Source organism: Solanum verrucosum, unplaced genomic scaffold (assembly GCF_900185275.1).
Source record: "Solanum verrucosum unplaced genomic scaffold, falcon-dt-bn FXZP01000297.1, whole genome shotgun sequence".
Classification (NCBI taxonomy): Eukaryota; Viridiplantae; Streptophyta; class Magnoliopsida; order Solanales; family Solanaceae; genus Solanum; species Solanum verrucosum.
Window position 1 is genome coordinate 630,397 of NW_026020215.1, and position 17,807 is coordinate 648,203.

General features: G+C 34.7%; 1 protein-coding gene across 8 annotated transcripts in view; it reads left to right on the top strand.

Annotated features, from left to right (window-relative positions):
- Nucleotides 1-17,807, top strand: part of LOC125830655 (peptidyl-prolyl cis-trans isomerase FKBP15-1-like) — a 1,183,135-nt gene that overhangs the window by 118,308 nt on the left and 1,047,020 nt on the right. The window contains exon 7 of one of the 8 annotated variants that reach the window (XM_049509831.1): nucleotides 4,762-4,771. The exons of the other annotated variants lie outside the window; for them this stretch is intronic. The gene's annotated coding sequence lies outside the window, so the exon portion shown is untranslated. Of the gene's footprint in view, nucleotides 1-4,761; nucleotides 4,772-17,807 lie in introns of those variants that run through there. 8 annotated transcript variants of the gene reach the window in all.

Consider the following 17,807-nt stretch of genomic DNA (forward strand, 5'->3'; position numbering starts at 1 on the left):
AAGTTAGGTAAGTCGCAAAATAAAAGTTGGCGAAAGTTATCGTAAGTTCCTTTTTAAAGATTTCTCTGAAATTTGGGTTAAATGTCTTGGATATTTTCTCCCAATATACAAAGAGTTAGAAGGCCTATCACCAATTAAATCGAAGGCCTACGAGTCTAGTTTGCAACGCACAAAATCCCGTATCCAACCGACATCGGAGTAAAAAGTTATGAGGATTTTACTACGGACGGCCAGGGCAGAATTCGGCTGGGGTAAAAAAAAAGGGGTATGTCGGCTTACTCAACGTTTTAAGCCATGAAAACATTTCTTTTCACTTCCAAACTAGAAAGAAAGCTTAGGAGAGGGTTCCTATGGAGTTCTTGCATGATGAATGTTAGTTTTTGACAATTTCTACCATTAAAGGTTGCCCCCGTGCCTAGAAACGTGATCTCTACACGTGGCAATCATTTTTCCTTCTATTAGCTGCGTTTGGAGCTAGTTTTTGAAGATATAAACTTGTAGTCATTGGTGTTTCTTCAAGGTTTACACTTGGTTAACTAAGGTAATCATCTCGAGACTCTTTTATGATTGTTTTTATGAATTTCTATGGATGTTTCGACAAGTTGGGGCAATACGACAAATTTGCCGATTTGAGATTAATTATGAACTGGTTATAGGTGCGTACCAGCTGTGTATATATAGTGTTTGGGAAGCTTAGGACATAAGGAACAACTTTCGTGAAGGAACTACGGTCTTTTGAGCATTCATTGGAAAGGTATGTTAAGACTATTCCCTTCGTTCGACATGTTTCCTTAGAGCTTGGGAGTGATATAATAGGGTAGTTAATGTTGGTGATCTTGTAGATGTAATTGTGAGTGGTTGGCTGATTGAATGGTTATAAACCCTCATTTTAGGGATTTATAATCTGTTATGAACAACCCTAAGTTAGGAATGACTTGGAGACTATTCATATATATTATTTATAGCTAAATTGCTCACCTTTAGCCTATTCAATTGTTTATTGTTACCCTTGGGGCTATTGTGGTTAACTGTTTAGCTATGAACTGCCTATGGGGGCTATGATGTTGTCTAATAGAACTATGTTATTGCCAAAGAGGGCTATGTGTTGCCCACGGGGCTATATTGATGCCAAAGAGTGTTATGTGTTGCCTACGGGGCTATTTTGACGCCAAAGAGGGCTATGTGTTGCCTACAGGGCTATGTTGATGCAAAAGAGGGCTATGTGTAGCCCACAGAGCTATGATGTTGCCTAAGAGGGCTATGCGCTGCCCACAGGGCTATATCGTTGCCAAAAAGGGCTATGTGACTTCTTACAAGACAAGGAGCTACTGATAGGGGTATGCAAATTGATTTGACACCTTCTGGGCTTATGGAGGCCTAGGTAGGTCGTATGTTGTTTGTACCTGTCGAGCTTATGAGGGCTTGGTTAGGTTGTTGTTTGATCATTTTTGTATTTTTAGATTCATTAGTGGGTTAGCATGCTTATCTAAATTTTGATTTCCTTACCTGATTGCTTTTGGTATATTATGATACTTACTCATTTAGTCTATAACCTTTCATACTCTTTACATTATTTTGTACTGACTCCCCATTGCCTGGGGGACGCTGCATTCATGCATGCAGGTCCCGACAGACGACCCAGTAGACCTCCTCAGCAGCAGGATCGACTTCTATCCGGTTGGCTAGCCCTTTTCCTTCGGGGCTGCCAGAGTTGGGAGGTTTGTTAGCTTTTGTTGTATATATTTTTATGGGTAGGCTGGGACCCTGTCCCGCAAATCTTTACTACTCTTAGAGGCTTGCAGACTAGTGTGTGGGGTGTATGGCTACGTTATGTCCATGTTGGCCTAGTTTGTTGGTTTGCTGAAGCTTGTGAGCTGTTTGATATATTGTCTTGATATATACCTGCTTTCAGTTTGGTATAGAGATCATGGTGGCCTTGATGGCTCAATCAAGACTTCTGTGCTAGTTGTCTATTTCTTTATATGAACTTTTGGGAGCAACTGTTTCTTTTCTAGATCTGTTGACAGGGGCCTTGCTGGCCGAGGGCTTAGTTTTAAGACGAGATATACTTGTTTGTTTTCTTCATTGCATGTGGCTGCCATGCGCTAGTAGCAAATGGTTCAGCAGGGTCGGCTCGGGCCTAAGTTTTGACATTAGGAGCCAGTTGCGCCTCTTGAGTTTGGGGCGTCACAGTGTTGTTGCATCAAATTTAGTAGGGAAGTCATATATTTATTTTATAAGTATTTTCTTATTGGTTAAATCGATAAACCGAAAATCAATAAAAAATTTGGTTTGGTTATTGGTTTAACGTATTTATAAAATGAAAACTGATAAACCAAACCGATAATATATAAAACGAACCGACCGATGCACACCCCTACTTATCCACCAATTAAGTGTTTGTACTCTTTCTATTTGATTTTTTCTTTAATTCTATGTAATTACTTTTTATTTTTTTCAAGAACAATGTAAGGATAACAAGAAAAGAAATAATTAAGTACATTTTAATTATTAAAACTAATAACTATTTTGAATTAGTTACTATTACACTATGTTTGGATCATTGTTACCCATTGTTTCATAATGTATTGTATTCTATTGTACTGTACTGTATGATAGATACAATGTTTGGCTAGATTGTATTGTTTGTTGTTGTTTAATAATATTTTAATTATTTGGTTTGATTGTATCGTGCTGTATTGTAATTTATAAATTTACTAAAATATCCTTAATTATTCTAGGGTAGGAGGTTTGACTAGAATTAAATAATATAAGGTAAAGGGTAAAATAGTATTTCGAAATATTATGTAAAGATATAATTGGAAAAAGAAATTAAGTAACAATGGGAACACACCAAATCGGTTGTTCCATAAAATAGGGGTTTTCATTGTTACATAACAACAAAATTTAACAATACAATACAATACATTTTAAGTAACAATCAAAACAAACGTTGTAGGTATAGTAACGATACAATACAATACAATGAGTAACAATGATCCAAACAGAGTGTTAGTAAATGAAGGAATTAGATTCGGGTAAACCATGCGGTCAATCATAATCTAATGAAGAATATATATATATATATATATATATATATATATATATATAATAATAATAATAAATGAAAAAAAGAGACACATGTTTAGATTGTTTCTGAAAAGTTGCATTTTTTTAGAATTATAAAAAGATTGTCTCAATTAAATCCAATGACACTTTTCTTTTGAGAAAAAAAACTTTACATACAATCCTCTCTTCTTTCCTCAATCTTCGAAGTTCTTGTGAAAGGATTTCATTGAAGATTCTATTCCGAAATCAAAAGCAAACTTTTGTGACAAGATGTGATTCCTAAACTATGATTCATTGGTGTAGTTCGTGTTTATATACACACTACATAAAAAATGATCATTAGCGGCAATTAACACTCTTTGTATATGTCCCTAAAGCCTTTAGCGACGTTGGTTCTAATGACACTTAACTAATGTCGATAAAGACTTTAGCACTCTTTATTAATGTCAATATTTATTGCCGCTAGTGAAATAAATTCAATGGTCCTGCAAATTGTGTTTGATTTATTTTTTCGTTGCTATCAGAGCAAGATTTTGTTTAATTTCCTAGTCATTCATACTGCAAAAAGTTATTTTTTTTACCCAAGGAATATGTCATTGTTGAGAATTTTGTCACAACAACCGTATGTTGGTAGTTGAACTTTTATGAAATGCTGTGACATTCATATACTAACAAGTAATTGATTTTTTGTTCTTTTCTACGATTGAATTCTTTGTACCAAGGAATATCATATATCCCCTTTTTGACACCATTTTTTTTGATGTTGTGTCAGTCACATTTATTGGTAACTTTTTTAGGCGTCAATGATTGCATCTGTAATTCCTCCTCCCTTTTTGATTTTTTTTTAAAAAAAGAGTTTATTTAATCAAAGAAAGACGGATTTTTTCCCGATAGATTGATGGCTTTACATAAGAACTATTGCACTTCTTTTTATAAGATTAACTGAACGTAAGTGAAAACAAGCTCAATTAGCACATAAACTCCATTAACAAAAGGAGCTAACATTGAAGGAGAGAATCTCTCATATTTTGAGTTCAACGGACAAAGTAATACATCAGGGATAAGCTAATATTTATAGCCCATTCCTTTTACAATGAGTAACAAACTTCTAGAACTTACCAACAGAAAGTAGTTATAACTAACTTTAGGAAAAAGACTAATCTGCCCTTTATTAATCCTAACAGCTTTAATATGTACTCTTCTTACTTCATTATCAGCTCATATCTCAACACTCCCCTTCAAGCTAGGAGGTGTAAAGATGTTCAACACACCTAGCTTGGATACTAGATGTTCATGTTGTATTCTGGACAACCCCTTTTTCAAAATATCTGCTGGTTGCTCTTGTGTAGGTAGGTAGTCTATTTTGATCAAGCCTTATTGTAATCTTTCTCTTATGAAGTGGCAGTCTATTTCTATGTGCTTTGTACTCTCATGGTTTACTGGATTTGCAGCAATTCGTATCAACTTTACTGTCACTATATACTTGCACTAGTAGCTTAACATCAACTCATACCTCTTACAACATTCCAAGTAACCATACTAACTCTGAGACTGTAGATGCTAGGCTCATGTATTCAGCTTCATCTGAGCTTTTGGCCACTGTGTGTAACATCTCGCTAAGTGAAAGAGCTAGAATTAGAAAGAGTCATTTTTGGAAAGAATGAAAAATCTGGAAAATTGGTTAAGTTATGTTAAGTATGGGTTTTTGGTCAACTTCAAAAGACCATAACTCCTAGCTCAGGATGAGTTAGGTGTGCTACCAGATACCGTCTTTGAATTATCTTTCCAACGCCACCGAGTTTGCGTGATTTCGAGTTCGTATGAGGGAGATAATGCCCATTTGAAGTTGGGCTGTCTAGATAAAGAAAGTCAAAACCGGATTTTAGAGGGGTATTATGGTCTTTTCACTACCCAATTAATTAAATTCATTTTTGGTAATTAAGTTGGAGTCTCTACTGATGGAATTCAGTTTACGCTATTGAAATTGAGTTAGAGTTTTGAGAGAAGAGAAAAGAAGAGGAGCAAAGAGAAGAAAAAATAAGGATTCATCGTGTTCTTGAAGAATACCTTGTCGATTTCGTCAAGGGGTGATCCCTAAGAGGTTTGTGAGATCACATAGCATTGGGTTAGTTCACCCACACACCAATCATGATTCAATTCAGCGTAATTGTGTTCTTGAAAGAAAAGATTATGAGTTCTTGGTGAAATTTGTTTTAGTTTCTTGTGGGTTCTTGTTTGTTGAAGGTGTTGAGGAGTTCTTGAGTTTGATTCATGAAATTAGGTGTTGTTTTGAGTAGATTCTTACATATTTTGGTTATGTAGTCGAATTTAAGTGTTTGGGAAAAGAACCAATCGAATCTAGAGGGTTTAAAGTTGAAAAATGAGCAAGAAAAATCAAAGTTTTTTGGGGAAGGGGTGTGCGGCGCCGCGCCAACCAGAGCACCCCAAGTTGGTCTCTGAAGTTTGGGCTCTGGGGTACCGCGCCAGCCAGTGCGCCTAACCTTGCTTCTGAAGTTTTGGCTCTGGCTCCCCGCGCCACTCAGAGCGCCAGGGATGCCAGGTCCTCTACCCTTTCCCACTTCTTTCCGTTTGAGTTCCCTAGCAACGTACCTAAGTTTTCTAATTGATTTCTACACTCTAAGGTACGTCTAAACAACATGAAATCATCCATAAACATGAACTCATGAGCCTTGAATCCATAATTCAATTCAAGGAAAGTTAAGGGTCAAAGATCATAAGCACCTATTCAGTCAGTTCCGGTTGTGAGTGAGTTTCCAGAGGTCTTTCCAGATGATCTTTCCAGAGTCCCTCCTCTTAAGAGATAAATATACTTTGGTATATATATTTTTCCTGATACTTGTCCTATATCTATTCTGCCATATAGAATGGCTCCAGCTGAGTTGAAAGACCTTCTTGAGAAAGGTTTCATTCGACCAAGTGTTTCACCTTGGGGCGATCCGATCTAATTTTGTGAGGAAGAAGGATGATTCTCTTAGAATGTGTATAGATTACTGTCAGTTGAACAAGGTAACTATCAAGACTAAGTATCCTCTTTCGAGAATTGATGATCTTTTCTATCAACTTCAGGGTGCCACTTGTTTTTCTAAGATAGACCTTAGATCTGGCTATCATCAGTTGAGAGTAAGAGAAAGTGACATCCCTAATATATCTTTCAGGACTCTCTATGGTCATTATGAGTTTCTAGTCATATTATTTGGTTTGACTAATGCCCTTGCCGCGTTCTTGGACCTTATGAACAAAGTGTTTACGCTTTATCCTGATATGTTTGTTATCATTTTCGTTGATGACATTCTGATTTATTCGAGAAATGATGAGGATCATGTTAGTCATCTCAGAGTAATTCTCCAAACTCTAAAGGATAAGAAGTTGTATGTCAATTTTCAAAGTGTGAATTTTGGCTTGAGTCTTGGCATTCTTAAGCCACATTATTTCTGGTGATGTGATTCGAGTTGATACTCAAAAGATTGAGGCAGTGCAGAACTGGCATAGACCCATATCTCCAACTGATGTTAGGAGTTTTTTTGGGATTGGTTAGTCATTATAGAAGGTTTGTCGAGGGGTTCTCATCTATTTCACCCCCTTTGACCAAGTTGACTAAGAAAATAGTTAAGTTTCAATGGTCTGAAGCTTGTGAGAAAAGCTTTCTGAAATTGAAAACTAGGTTGACTACTACCCCAGTTTTGACCTTAATTACCAGAAGGTACACAAAGATTTTTTGTGTATTGTGATGCGTCTAGAGTTGGACTGGGTTGTGTATTGATGCAGAATGATAAGGTTATAACTTATGCCTCGAGACAACTTAAGATTCACGAGAGGAATTACCCAACCCATGATCTAGAGTTGGTTGTTGTAGTATTCTCTTTGAAAATATGGAGTCACTATCTTTATGGTGTTCATGTAGATGTGTTCACCGATCACAAGAGTCTTTAGTATGTATTCAGTCAGAAAGAACTTAATCTCAGACAGAGAAGGTGGTTGGAGTTACTCAAGGATTATGCTATGAGTATTCTCTATCACAAGGCAATTGCTGTTGCTGATGCTTTGAGCAGATTGTCTATGGGTAGTACCGCCCATGTTGAGGAAGGCAAGAAAGAATTATCCAAAGATGTGCATAAACTTGCACGATTGGGAGTCCGGTTAATGGATTCCAATGAAGGAGGAGTGGTGGTGATGAATGAGGCTGGATCATCATTAGTGTCTGAAGTGAAAAAGAAATAAGATCAAGACCCTGTTTTGCTTGAATTGAAGGAAAATGTTCATAAGCAGAAAGTGATGGCTTTTGAACAAATGGCAGATGGAGTGTTGAGGTATCAAAGTAGATTGTGTGTACCAAAGGTGGATGAACTCCAAGAGAGGATCATGGAGGAAGAACATAGCTTCAGATATTCTATCCATCCTGGTTCCAGAAAGATGTATCGTGACTTGAGAGAAGTCTATTGGTGGAGTAGTAAGAAGAGGGTTATTGCATAGTTTGTTGCTAAGTGCGTGAATTGCCAACAAGTCAAGGTAGAGCACCAGATGCCTGGTGGTATGTCTCAAAATATAGATCTTCTGGAATGAAAGTGAGAGATGATCAATATGGATTTTATTACTGGTTTACCACGGTCTCGAGGCAACATGATTCAATTTGGGTGATTGTAGATCGGATGACTAAATCAACCCATTTCTTACAGGCAAAGACTACTTTTTCAGTAGAGGATTATGCCAAGTTATATATTCAAGAGGTAGTCAGACTTCATGGAGTTCTGGTGTCCATCTTTTTAGATAAAGTTGCACAATTCACCACACAATTTTGGAAGTCTTTCCAAAAGTGTTTAACTATTGTTGTAAGCAAACTCTATTTGGGAGATTCAATGTAAGAAAATTCACCACTCCATGCTAGAGTGATAACTATTGGTGTAAGCAAACTCTATTTGGGAGATTCAATGTGAGTTTTTTGAACTCATTCCCGTATCGCTGCTCAATACTACTCCCAATAATATATACTCATAATTGCTCAATGTTTAAAAACACAGGCTCAATGTTTAAAAACACACTCTTCCTCTGGTTTGAGATAATTGCTCAAACTATTCTCATAAAAGAGGTAACTGCTCTGAAATATCTCTGAACTCATTAACTCATTTAGAAATCAAAATTTCTCTTTTCTCAATGTAAAAACTGACACCTTTGAGAACACTTAGTTCCCTTATACTCTTACTCAATTCATATTTGAAAACGCTTTCTCAAAAATATATCAAAATCATATTGTGATATGATCATTGGACTCGGGAAGTCATACTGCATAAAAATTGACAGCATATCCAGATACCATACTGCTTAAACATTGATGACGTACTCTATTGTCATAGTAATCATGTTTTAAAAACTCTTTCTCAAAACTCATCTTTACTTCCTCAAAAACATAGTTTTAAACTCAAGTGTTGACTTTAAAAAGCTTCTCAAGATTTATAACATAAAATAGGGTTCATGTTGAATTACAGACATGAACAAATCAACTTAAGGATCTTAATAACAATATAGAAACTCAATACTCAGAACTCAAGAACTTAGAACTCAACAATACTTCTCATCTCAAGAATACTTAATTCATAGGGTTCATACTGAAATATAGACAAGAACGAATCTACTCAAGAATCTTAATGCATAAAATATAACAATTCAATAATTAGGAATAGAATTTCAAAAAGAATCAGGAACTCAAGAACTCAAAATCAACTCATCTCAAATCTAGGGATAGAAACCGAGATTACTCATTTACTAGTTTGAAAGTAGATGTAGAGCGTGAGGACGAACTAGTCCAACACTATGATAGCCTTAAATATCTGAAAGAACAAGGTTCTTAAAGAATATTGAAAAAGAACTTGATTAGAAGCCTTGAAACCCTAGCTTGAAGGAGAACAATCAAGAAAACCTTTCTTGAAATTCTTGAATTAGTTTCTTGAAATCTCTATGACCAAGAATTATGATTTTCATTATAATTCTATGGAAGAATTTGAGTTTGAAATAATGGAATTCTTGGAGAATGACTTACCTTGAAGAACAATCTTGAAAAAGATTTAAAGAATCTTGAACGGAAGTATTCTAGCTTGATTTTTCCTTAGGGTTTTGCCTTAGGGTTTGAGAGAGAAGAGAATGGAGGATGAAAAGATGAAAATATGATTGATTTGGGCCTTTAAATAGTCAAGAAATTCGTTTAGGGTTTTCTTAGAGGTAAAAAGACAAAAATGATCCTTTTTAATGTTTTTCCGTCGGCTAATGTGTCACTGCATTGTATCAGGTTACTAAAATGGTCATAATTTTTCACTTGTAACTCGGATTGTTGTGAAGTTGGTGGCATTGGAAAGAATATTCAAGTACCTTTAATTTGATAGGTTATGGGAAATGTAAATCTTTATATTCTAAGAGATATGATTATTGAAGTTGACCCAAGTAGAATCTTACATCAAAACTTAATCGATATGGAAACTTTCAACTCAACTTTGTGCTAGGGGGTTCTAGTGACCTGAATTCATGTTCAAATCTATTCCACACTAAATAATTGACCTTTACACACTTTAGTTTAGAAATTTTTGGGGTGTTACAATTAGCTTGTAACAAGAATTTTCGGTTCACAAAAGTTATCAACTATATCAATTATTTTGCAAAATATTATTTTTATCTATAACAGGTTCATAGTCCAAAAGATCCCAAAAAAAAATTCATTATACTCAAAGCTAGGGATGTCAAATGTGTAGGTTCGGTGGATATTAAAGATATTAAAATATGTTGAAATAGAAATCAAATTGGTCATGACCTGCCCAAATTTACATAGGGCTCAAATCAGTTACGCTCAAATGGGCTAAAAAATCAGGTGGACCATGAATCACCCAATTTTACTCACTTAATATCGATAATGTTTACATATTGTTATTTAACTTTTATAGCCATAATTTGAATTTCAACTCAAGAAAATAAAAAAATAAGTTAAAATAGATAGATAAATCCTAGAAGATATAAAATAGATAGTAATTCATACCTACAATATGAGAACATACATTACACCAATGCAAATAAAGAGTCTTAAAATAGGTTAAAATTGAAGATTAAATTGGCACAACTTAACATTATTTTAAATGGGTTAAGGCTTGAATGAGTTGAGATTGACCTAATTCAAATTATCTTGAGTGCAACCCATAAAATTTCTGGTGGGTTGGACGGATTACGAATATTTAGGCTCATTTTGACACTCGTACTCAAAGTCCTTCTATATTTAAAGTTTTTCTATATTTTTGAAATATCTCTTATAAAATATGTCGGGATTATTAAAAAAATTAGTATTATCTCTAAAGGAAATTTCCAATAATGGTTATATATATATATATATATATATATAAGGAAGAGAGTAGGTAAAAAAAAGATTGTCCTCATTTCTCCAATGACTAGTTAACGGCTAGTTTGACTCTATTAAGTGTACCAAAAATCATTTACTTAATAATATGTGTACCAACTTTCAAGAGATAGATTGTGTTACCTTAATTTTATCAAACTTTTCCGGTATAAAAACCAATCTCCAATCCAAACCAAGGAAGTATTATTCTTCTCCTCTATCTATTAACAATGAATGATAATGATTTTTCACAAATGGGTTATCGTCGTCCGAGACCATGGGATGGCGATGATTTAACAACTTTTTTGTGGAAAATCATACATCAATGACAACAAGAATAGCGGGGAATATGAGTATATGATTAATCTTTTAATAAAAAAAGCTTCAAATGTTATTTCAGTACTGGAGGGCACTTTCCCATATTTTTCTAGGGGAATTTATCGTGTGATCGTGAGTGATGAGAGTGGGAGAGAGTTCAGTACAAGGAGGATAGTTGGAAGGCCAGAACCAACGTGGAACGAGTTTATTCAGATACGCTTTAGTAGCTATCCTATTGGTCAGAAACTGAAGTTAAAGGTTGTTCATGAAACTGTTACAGTGATCCAGGAACTTCCACAAGTGAAGTTGTGGTTGGAAGAGCAATAATTCCTGTGCATGAGAAACTAGAAAAGTATTTTGGAAAAGTAGGAGTTGTTGAATTAGTGAAACTGATTGGGATTGAGAAGAGGGTGGAAGCACTTCTTAGCTTTGAAATCTTTCTCACTACTATGAAGATTGAATAAAAGGTATTTATTGAAATTTGCTTTTAGTAATTATAGTAATTTTTAGCATAAATATATTGCTAGTTTTAGAATGAATATGAATATTAAATTTTCATTAGATTTCGTTTAGTTTGTTAAGGTACTCTAATTTTTTTTCAATTTTAAATTATCTAATTTTTTGATTTTAATTTGGCTATAAAAAGCTCGCTATGCTTATAAAAATATTAAGAGACATTTTCAATATATACTTTCAATCCCTTTTAGTGCACCATAAATTTAAAAATCAATAGTGATACTGTAACACCTCAAATTCAGGAAAGGCTTGAAAGGGGTCAAGTGGGAAACTCACAAGCCAAAATTGGACCATGGAACCCTCCACAGAGCCCAAGACGGGCCGTGAAGGGGACCACGGTCCGTGAGATGGATCGTTGTAAGTCCCCAGGACCTGTTGTTTAGGCATCCCTCCCACGGAGGCCTAGACTGCCCGTGGAGACGTTGAAGGGCCGTCAAGCAGGTCGCCAATTGGTCGTCAGGAGGGGGCCTTCTCCCTTAGCCACTGGTCAAGGACCACAGATCATTAGATGGGCCGTGGTACCTATGATGGGCCGTGAAGGCCACCATCAAGTATGTCTGTCAGCTTTTAAGTTAGGGGCTTTTGGGTCATTTCCTAATTGTTTTAATTCAATACTATGTCGTTTTAACCTTTACCCAAAACCCTATATAATGATTTTTAACCCTCAAAATCACCAAATTAAAGTCATTCTCTCAATTTCCCAAAAGAAGAACAAGTTCATCCTCTCCAATATTTCTCTCTCTAGAAGCTTGAAGAAGAAGACTAGGATTTCAAGTCAAGTCTCCAATTTCACCATTGATTGTAAGCTCTTTGCATCAAGGTATATTAGTCTTCATCTATGGAGCCATTTCCTCCATAAAGTTCCTAAATTCTTTAATCTTGAAATTAGAAATCTCCAATTGAAGTTACGGTTTTCTTCTATGTCACGGTTTATTTCAATATTGATATACTTGATTGTTTTATGAAGTGCGCTTGAATTGTGATAATTACATGTTTTTAAGATGAATCCCCATGAACCCATGCTTAACCCATGTTTTCTAGATTTTCATGATTGAAAGTGGGTTTTGAACTATTAAAGGTGAATTATGGAAGTATGCATGTTCTTATGAAATTGATGATATGTGATATAAGTTGCTTTGAGAGTAAAGCATAAATGATGTTGTTGATTGTTGTGAAAGGATTTATCACATAATTACTCAATACATGAATGTGAAAGTTTTCTCACATAAAGGATTCTAAGGTTGAAAGGTCTTCTCACCTAAAATGAATCAAAGTTAAGGAACTATTCTAATGATGAGACAAGAGGTGATTACCCTTGTCCTCTAATGGTAAGACTAGAGGCGATTACCCATGTCCCTTAAAGATAAGATGAATATGATTGATGACTATTCTATAGGAATTAAGCTTAGTACCGAGTGGATAAGTGGTGATTACCCGTGTCCTATAAACTATGTGCCATCATAGGTTGTCTAGATATACATTAGCTAGTGGATCCACTTAAGCTAGACATTCATGCTTCTTACCTTGGCAAATGAGAACACCTCTTTTCAGTATGGGGTAAACACCGAATTCCATGTTATAACTCACATGGTCTCTTTCTCGGTTAAGGCTACTTTCCCACAACAAGTATAATGATGAACTAAGGTTACTTCAAGAAGTATATCACAAGTGTTCAAAGATGAGTTTTACTTCCATTTGACCATGATTGTTATGATGTTCTCTAACCTTTTACTTATGGATTTAACTTGGTCTTTGCATGACATGAAATGTCCTTTTTAGCATGATTTTTTATCTCTATACATTGCTATCATGCTTGGTAGATCTTTGTACTAACACATACTCTTGCCTACATTGTTTTCCGAATGTAGGGTCCGACGCTTCAGTTTCTCATCCCCGTGGTTAGAAGTCACTTCAGCTTTATTTAGTAGTGGTGAGTCCTCATGTTCCGAGGATTGAAATTTTTATCGCTTTCAGTCTTTACCTTTCAGATATTGTGCGTGATGCCAGGGTTACGTCCTGGTCACTCTTGATGTAATAGATGACTTTTGAGACTATGTAGACTTCCGCTTTGTTTTTTTTTTTCAAATTCTTTATGATATGAATTGTGTTTTAAATCTCTTGATTTTCAACAATCTTATTTATGCATGCTAAGTGGCTTGTGTAGGGCCTCTTGGGGTCCTATACTCCATGTTACTCCTAGGGTTTGGGCCGTGACAGATACCACATGTTGGCCCTCACATCACCTATCAAATAACTCATTTAACTTTTGTAAGTAAAATTTTATTCAATGATTGCAATTGCATTACTTACTTCAATTATCATGAATGACTAAACCCCATAATCAATGATTGTGGAATCACTAACGACTTGATATAAATAAGGGTGTTTGCAAAATAAAATTTGCATTGTGATTGTATATATTATTAGTTCTTTCTTCTTCCCTAGGTTTGACTTGTTTGGGTAAAAGTGGTAAAACCTAGGAAAAGCTAAACAATGAAGATTCGAGATTTAGAACTCGTCTAATGGTTGATGTTGTAGCAAGATTAATTTACTCCGAGTAAATGTCATTTATTTGAGATAACACTTTTAGTTCAAGAGAATAAAAGTGGCATGCGTTTAATTTGGTTGAGAAACGATTAAATATAGTACGAGACTGATAAACTGATAACTAACATTATAAGTTGGAATTCTGTATTAACCTGAAATAAGTAATACAGTCTTAGTGAACACAATTCTAATTTCTCTTTCTATAAATTCTCAGTACAAAGTAACATTGTTAGAAGTTACAAGTTATTAATCGATACTACAATCATTCAAATACCCCCAAATTTTTCCTTTTCTTTGGAATTAAATAGGTAATAGTAAATAATCGTATTTGGCTTAGTTCTCGCCTTATTTGTTGTGAGATTTTACCCTAACCTTGTAAGGTTCTATATTTGATAATAACCATGTTATACTTCTTATTGAAGGTATACTTTTAGCGTATCAATATCTCACATGATTCTATTTATGAATGATGTTTATAAACATTTTATTTGTAAATTACTTGTATTTTTAACTCATATGTGAAAATTTTTGTTCTTATTTGTATACTTTCAAAAATTATACAATTTTAGGTCTTATTTGTATATTTTCAGCGATTTTATGCAATTACTTATTTGTATATATGTGTAACGCCCCTCAAATCAGACCTTGAAAAAATTTATTCGGACTAGTGTCACGGAAGAGATCTACAACTCGTAGAATTATCTATGGACCATAGTTGGAATCGTAGAACCATGCTCTAAAAATTGTTCTTAGGTCCAAGTTTCACAAACCAGACTACGGATCGTGAAACCTTCTACGATTCGTAGAAAGGCCTCATGGAACCAAGTCTTGAAACAACCTCAATAAGCTTTCTACGATTGATCAGGATGGCACGTCAAAGTTCATATGTGCCGTAGAAAGGATCCGTAGAACCCAACTTTAGAGATCCAGAACTGAACATGTTTTCTACGAGAGGGTCTACGGTCCGTAGACTTTTGTACGGACCGTAGATGGTATTCCATACACTACTTTTGTCAATTTTAAGAGGGGTTATTTTTAGTTCTTTCTCACCCTTTCTAAACCTATACCTCAACATTTTTTCACCTAATGAAGGTCACAAGAAACCCCTAGCACAAGGTTGAGTTGAAAGCTTCTTTACCGATTAAGTTTAGAGATGATATTATACTTAGGTCAACATGAAATGATCATATCTCTCGGCATATAAAGAATTAGGTGGCCTATGACCTATCAAATTAAATATCTATGAGTTTTTATTTCAATACCACCAAGTTTTCCTTATTTTAAGTTCAGAGTAAAAAGTTATGCTTGTTTTCAAAAACAATATTTTTTCTTTAAATTAATTTATAAGGAGAGCAAAACAATTGAGTTTTGAGAAAGAGTTTTCAAATTTGAATTTGTTAAGAGTATACGGAAACTAAGTATTCTCAAATGTATCACTTTTTACATTAAGAAAAGAGAAACTTTGATTTCTAAATGAGTTAATTAGTTTAGAGTTTCAAAGCAATTACCTCTTTTAAGATGATATTTTGAGTAATTACTTCAAATAGAGCAAGAGTTTATTTTTTACATTTGAGCATGAGCATATATTTATTGAGAGTAGTATTGAGCACCGATATGGGGATGAGTTTAGTAACTCACATTCCTCATAAACCATGTAGCCAACACGGGTAAAATATCTTACTTTTTAGACTACTCCTTATTACTTTTGAGTAGAGCTTTAGTGGATACACTTAGTTGAGATTTTCTATACCCTAGTAAGGTATAGGACACTTCTAGCAGTGTGGGAGAGACACCGTATCATCACGCTACTCATAGTGATGGTTGTCGATTAGAGAATCTCCCAAATAGAGTTAAAATGTATTTTTATCATATCACTTAATATGTTGAGTTCAGAGATGCGTAAGTATTTGTAAATTTTAAATGATTTCACTCTTTTATTTTTTTACATTCAGTTGTGTATCTAGTTTCAACTTCTTCAGTCCAGTTATTTATTTTCCTCAGCTATATTACATACTCGTACATTCAATGTATTTATGTCATTCTACATATATTTTTTCATGATGTAGATATAGGTGTTGAGGATCATCAACATGCGCTCCGTTGAGATCATTTTACACTTCTTTCTAGCTTCGGTGAACCTTCCTTGCATTCGAGAGAATTCCACTCTTGTCTTTCAGTTTAGTAGTTTTGAGGTGTCGTGGGTCTTGTCCTGACATCCATGTTGAACTATATAGGCTTCATAGGTATTAAGTGTTGAGTTTCTTCAGTTTTTCCTTCGAACTATTTTGGCAAACTATTGTTGTTTTCAGAGTATTTTCACACAGTTTTAAGCATACAATTTTGATATAGTTCGAATTTGAGAAGTTTTGAGACTTTTGAATTTAAATTTTGTTTCAAAGCTTAAATTTGTTTGAGTTAGTCTTTCGCTAAGTAGTCAATCATACCAAGGGTTATCTAGGGGATTAACAATGATTCTCGAGTGTCGGCTAGTATGTTTATGAAGTCGTATCAGTAGGATCTTATTTATGTTTGTGAAGGCGCCCACTTTTACAACTAAGGGACTAACATACATGTAAAAAACAATCTTCTTTAATACTCCAAATCATGCATTAGAATTGTTCCATAAGGAACTTATTCATACTTATGCATTTTTCAAATCCATTCGGCTACCCCACATACTCAAGGTGGTTGAAATAGCAAATCTCAGATGCTTATTGATGAGTTATCCTTAGATAAAGTCTTTAGAAAGTTAAGAGACTACAGAGGGGCTTGAGAGAAGCCTATTAGTGTGCAATGTATTGATTTGAAAGAATGCACCCTTTTACATAAGAATCGTGTGTTCGAGCTAAAAGCAAGATGTTCTCTCATATTCTCTTCTCCAAACCTTGTTCCAGGTGAGACCCTGAGAGGGGAATATGTTCTAGAATGCTTGGGTAGTATTTTTCACCTGAAAGATAGTATTAGTTATGATGTTATAAGCTAGTAGTATAGAAGTGTCTAGAGTTAGAAGTTTGTAGTCATGTACCTAGTAAGTCATTAATGATGAGTTTTTCCCTTATGTGTAGGCTAAGGAGTAGTGATCTTGTGTGGATTTCATGGAAGAAGGTAGAGTAAGAGGGTTAGGATGAGTTAGAATATACTTTAACCAGAAGGGAGTTTTTGTCGGTATGTCATTATGTTAGTGAACACCAAGTATATGTGTTGAATAAAAGAACAAAATATTCATGAGCTGATAGATCTAAGCTAGGCTTATAATTTTTTAAAGGAGATCCCATGATATTCAGAGGGTTATAGAACAAATTAGGCAATGATATATAGTGAATGGGGTAAATAGTACTTAAGTTGAAGGGAACATGACGGTAAACTGTAAGTATGTAGACTAAGAGATAAAATTTGACTAATTGTCATGAGGTCTTAGTGAGCATCTTAATTTTATCTAGTAGTCATAAGTTAATATAGGACGTGAGAAATTATATTGATATATGTGCTTAGTACTAGACACTAAACTTGAATTTGAGATGAGTGTCGTGATAAAAAAGATGGCAACATGAGGATGATGATGTTAGTTTTAAGATCTGATCTAGTAGTTTGACATAAATTAGGTGAGGAATGAAGGTGTTACTTTTCGATAAATGTGAGTGATACAAATGTAGTATTATGACTCTTAGATAAGAGAAATGAAATGTGGCTAAGTCATTAGATTAGAAAATGCATTAAGAGGTGTACCCGAGATCGTATTTAGTTAGACGAGGTTCTAATTAAGTTTATGATATTTTTATATGTGCCTAGGTAGTATAGTTGAGCTGTCAATGTGGGGTAGGCTGATGTAGGCATTATTTATTACCTTTAAGAGTTTGGTAGAAGAGATTTTATATAGCCAAGTCAATGATGAACCTCTCAAATATAGACAAGTTTTCTCCAGTTAGGTAGATATGAACTTAGTACGGTATTGGTAGGCTAAGAAGGAGAA